The 5,098-nt window shown below is 49.4% G+C and overlaps 1 non-coding gene across 1 annotated transcript; it reads right to left on the reverse strand.

Annotated features, from left to right (window-relative positions):
• Positions 1-913: 913 nt before the first annotated feature.
• Trnat-cgu (transfer RNA threonine (anticodon CGU)) lies at positions 914-985 on the reverse strand. The gene has a single exon. It is a non-coding gene; the product is annotated as a tRNA-Thr (tRNA).
• Between the last annotated feature and the right edge of the window lie 4,113 nt (positions 986-5,098).

Raw genomic sequence — 5,098 nt, forward strand, 5'->3', positions numbered from 1 at the left:
GGTGGCAGTGTTGCACCTGTGCACTCTGTTGACAAGCAGTTCTTCCTTTGACCCTGCGGCTAGTCTGTCTGGGAATTTAGGCTCCTTTTGCTTGAAGAAGCCCTTTGCTGCCACCGTGTACTAAAAACAGAGAGGGATATGGTCCAGGAGTTGGAGTCAGACAATGACCTCGTCAAAGGCACTTTGGGCGCCCTCTGGTACAGTACATCCTTTGATAATACAAATCACACCTCTGTGATGTAATGTGACAGACATGCCGCTCCGTGTGCAGAGGCCACCTCTGCAGCCAGTGCCTGGCTGCTCCCTCGCCAACGCCACCTCTGCGCCACGTGACCCACTTCAGCGAGGGGTTGAAAGGAGGCTCTGAGCCAGGGGTTTTACATTTTGAGGTCAGAATCGTTCCAAGTACGAGCAGGGATTCCTCTCTTCCCGAAGGCGATGCCCACCTGCGAGGATTTCCTTTTAAACATTGCAAGCGAGACAGACACTAGCTGACTGTGGGTGTGGGATGGGGCAACAACGGTCCTTTCTTTAGAACAGGTATCGCTGGATTTCAATGACCAGAAAAACGTGAAGTGCCAGTCATTGCGAAGCTCCTACCTGAGGATGGGCAGGTGACCCTTCCAGACTGCGGACTCTGCAAATTCTCCCAGAGGCATAAGCACCTCGTGGCCCACAGGGGGCGCTGTTTTCAGAGAGACCCAAGCAAAGCTGGTGGTCCAGAAGGGCCGAGCTTCGACCGCCCACTTTCACCTTGCGCGAAGGAAGGGTGGAAAGGAGGAGTTTGTGACACGAGGCTGAAAGAAAAGAGTGAGTGCCACCAACGGTCCTGGAGAACGAGTGGGGACCTGTGACAGTCACTCTTGAAAAAGGGTCAGCTATAAAAAGTCTCTTTACAGGGGAGAGCAGGAGCAGGCACGGACGGGGTTCGAACCCGTGATCTTCGGTTTACGAGACCGACGCCTTACCACTTGGCCACCGCGCCTGCGTTAGAACGGCGGCCGCGCGAGCCTCTATGCTGGCGCCACTCCTGTGATCTCGCCTGACGCGCGCGAGTGTGCGCACGAGCAGAGCGCGGCCGCCCCGCCCCTCGCGGCCCGGCAGGCGGGGCTCCGCACGGGCGCGCGCGGGCGGCTCAAGCGGAGCCCAGGTCTCTGCACGCGCCGTGGGGCTTGCCCGGCGTCTCGGTCTCTGTGGTTCGAATCCCGGATCCGTCAGTGGGCTCTCTTGCTTGTGCTGCGGGTCTCCTAGCCTCAGTTTCCTCTTCGGAGGAGTGTTTTTCTCCCTCCGAACAGGAAACAGAGGCACGGTGGCCAGTTGTCTTCCTTAGCGCGACCTCGGCTGCCCTGCTCAGGGCTGTGAATCAGTGCGTCGACTTTGCAGAATAAAAAGCTCCAACTGGATTTTACTCAGACTACTGCTGTCTGTTGTAGGGAATAGCTCTGATACCAGCCTCAATATCTGGAATCTTTGCTAGAAATGCGATTTGTGTTGGGGTTGTGAACCCTCCGTGTGGGTTTACATCCCCTGCATAGGGCTGTTATGTGCAGGTCTGAGCTGCAGAGGTCTGGACTGCTAATGTATATGTTCCTGTTCATGGATTCAAAGGCCTTTTTATTTTTCTGTAACTGGACTAATTGTGCTACTCCCTGTACTTTGCCTTAATTCGGTGGCTTGTAATAGATAAAACAGTATAATCACCACAATCATTGCTAGCCTGAGGTTCGGAAAATACAAATATCTACTGCTCTAATGAGCATACTGCATAATATTAGTGCACTACTACTGAGTAGATTATGTATGCTTAAACAATGTACATATGTAGTACATTATGCACGGATGGATTTCCTCATTCGCCTCATTAAAAGTTGCCTTTTGTCTGGCCTGGTGATGCAGACCTTTAATCCCAGCACTTGGGAGGCAGAGGCAAGGGGATCTCTGTGTATTCAAGACCAGCCTGATGTACACAGTGAGTTCCAGGACAGCCAGGGTTGTTACACAGAGAAACCCTGTCTTGGAAAACAAACAAACCAACAAACAGAAAAACAAGTTGCCTTTCCCCGATGCCTATTTCACACAATTGATTGAATCTGTGACTGGGAACTAGACACTGGGAGGTCTGTGCCTTTTTTGCCGCCATGGGGATCTGCTACGTTGTCTCTGCTGCTGAAGCCTTGGAAGCCAGCCTAAGATACCTAAGATGTTGGACTACAAAATGGGACCTTGTCGAAAACAAACAAAACAAACAAATCTAGGACCAAGTTTATCAAGTTGTTCTGTGGAAAGCCTTTGGGCAAGGGCATAGGAAGGCATGGGAAAATAACCCAAATATTTCAAAATTAAAATCCAAGCTTTAAAATACTCATAAGCTCAAAGGGCCAGGACTAGAGAACTGGACACCTGTGTAGTGGCAGACTGTCCTGTCTCACAACTTAGAGTGGTGCTTACAGTCAGGTCTCAATAAAAACAGTGGAAGGATCAACCTGTGGGCATTTCCTTTAAGTGGTTCTGGAGCCTTCTTCTGAGTTCCAGGAGGTTTGCAAGTGCTAAGCAGCCAGCAAACAGGATGGCCCCTCGGAGCACGGTCCTTCCCAGGGTCCAGCGTGTCTGTTTTCCACTCTATTGGAAGAACTCAAATCTATGGAAAGTTTTCTCTGTTGCTCCAGGCCTCTGGCTTAGGGGACTCTTGGGAGCATGCTAGTAAGAAGGCTTCCCAAATGCTCTGGGGAGGGTTGCTAGAAGTGTCTTGTAAGGCTGCTGGCTTCTGTTTCCTGTGGTTTTGAAGCAAGGTCTCTCTTCATAGCCCAGGCTGGCCTGGAACTCAGCAACCTGCTTTCCCCTCCTAACAGGCCTGTGCTGGTGCTTGGGGTGGGGGGCTAGCCTACTTTAATGAGAAAGCTTCTGAATGGATGAACCATGTGACACAGTGGGATGTCTTGTTTTGTCTATATGGTTGAGTTGCCTATCAAGCAATTTGTAAGTGTCTATATTTCCTTTGTGTTAAAGAGACACTTCCTCAGATTTGAGAAAAGCGTCCCACAGTTTTCTGTTTTCTTTCTGTACCTCTGTCCTAGCCCCTATCTCCAAGTAGGTTTTTTAAAAAACAAAACAAAACAAAAAACCCAAGCAATGTGACTTACAGGGCTGGAGGGATGGCTCAGTGGTTACAGGGCTTGCTGCTCAGTGTTTAGGCCACTTGATGACAACAGTTTTTTCCCTAATATCCTAAATACTTAAAGTATTGTGTGTTGCTCCTCTGGTGGGGTGGGGGAGGGGCAGCACTGTGAGTGATGGATAGTTTAGATCCCAGCCCCAGGTGGGTGGAGGCTGTAAATGTAAGTTAAGCTGTAGGTGGGTTGGACTCGGGTCTTGGAAGGTGTATGATGCCTCATTTGTCTGAGACTGAAGGCAGGCTGGTTGACCTTTGTGTCTTCTGAAACCTAAGAGAGCAAGGTCCTGTTGGAGTCAAAATGTAAGAAGGAGGGTTATCTTGGGCTGATGGTGTAAAGGGCTTGAGATGAGAAAGACGAATCCAGTGAGGGAAACCCTTGAGCTTAGCAGTGGTTGGGGGAGTAAGGATGACTCTGAAGGGGCCTGTCCATTTTAGAGAAAGAGGAAGGGGTTGTGACCTGGAGGAGAGAGGACTAAGTCCCTGATGTTGATGGAAGAGAGAAGGGGGTGGGCCTGAGGCAAATGGTGGTGGGTGAAGTTCCAAAGGAAAGTGTAAAGATAGTGTAACGAGGGGGTAAGATGGGGATCAGGGAGAGATAATGGCTGAGACATGAGGCCAGGAGGCGGAATCCGCCTTCCATACATGAGCTGGAAAGGGCAGGTGAAGAGGGGTTTCTTTGGGAGGGCTCTTAGTCACAGAAGAGCCAACTGCAGGAGGTTTATCCAATCTGTGTGGAGCTCTTGGGAGAGTTTGAGAAGAATGTTTTTGAGAGAGCAGTTGATTTGTTCCACCTTGCCTGAAGACTGGGGATGGAGGTGACATGGAAACACCATGGGATGTTAAGAGCTTTGGCTAGGTTTGATAGATTTAAGAAGTAAGTTCAGGGCCATTATCTTATTGAAGGGACATTGGAATCTGAAACAGGAGCCGATCTCCCTGGAAAGGAGATCAGAAACTGTCTGTGCTCTTTTATTAGTGATGGGGAAAGCTTCTACCCACTCTGGGAATGTATCCACCAGGACCAAAAGGTATCTGAACCATCTAACTGCAGGCATGTGGGTGAAGTCTAGCTGCCAGTCGGATCCAGGGAGGGATCCCCTGGCTTGATGAGTGGGGAAAGGGAGACTCCGATGCCCGGAGATGGGATTAGATGTTTGGTAAATTTTACAAGAAGCAGTGATAGTCTTTAAAAAGGATAGATCCTCAGAGGTAGGCTGTAAATAGGTTTAAATAAAGTGGACAAATCCAGGCTATTGGGGTGGAAGACCTGGTGTGGATAGAATAAAATCTGTCTAGTATCTAAGGATGATAATGAATATGTGGGTTGTAAAATGAGAATGCCTTGTGGTGTGTGAGAAGGACCCAGGCCTCTGAGCGCCACAGCTCTAGCTGCCTCACCAGCTTGGTTATTTCCCTTGGAGATAATGGAATTGTTTGCTTGGTGTGATCGGCAGCGGACAATTCCTATGGCCGTGGGAAGATGAGAGGCCACTAGCAGGGCCATGATACGGTCTGGGTTGATTATGGACCCTCCTTTTGTTGTTCATAGCCCACGCTCCTTCCAAATAGCTACATGTGACAAGAGAAGGTGAGACGTATACTTGGAGTCTGTGTAAAGGTTTAGGGATTGTTCCTTTGCTAGTTGTAAGAGGTATTAATTCAGCCTGTTGGTTTGTGGTTTGGACTGGCAGGGTCTGTGCTCCAACCACTATGGTGTCTGAAACAATAGCATATCCTGCTTTATGAACTCCATCATGTAGGAAGGAGCTTTCATCTGTGTACCAAGTACAGATGACCTGAGAAAGCACTCCCTCATGTGTATATGTAGGATGAGACAGTAACTCTTCTAGGGTCTCAATGCAAGAGTGAGATGGGGAGTATTTTGGGATTAGTTGGGGGAAGAGATTGAAATGTTAAGAGGTGAGC

Source organism: Peromyscus eremicus, chromosome 8a (genome assembly GCF_949786415.1).
Source record: "Peromyscus eremicus chromosome 8a, PerEre_H2_v1, whole genome shotgun sequence".
Taxonomy (NCBI): Eukaryota; Metazoa; Chordata; class Mammalia; order Rodentia; family Cricetidae; genus Peromyscus; species Peromyscus eremicus.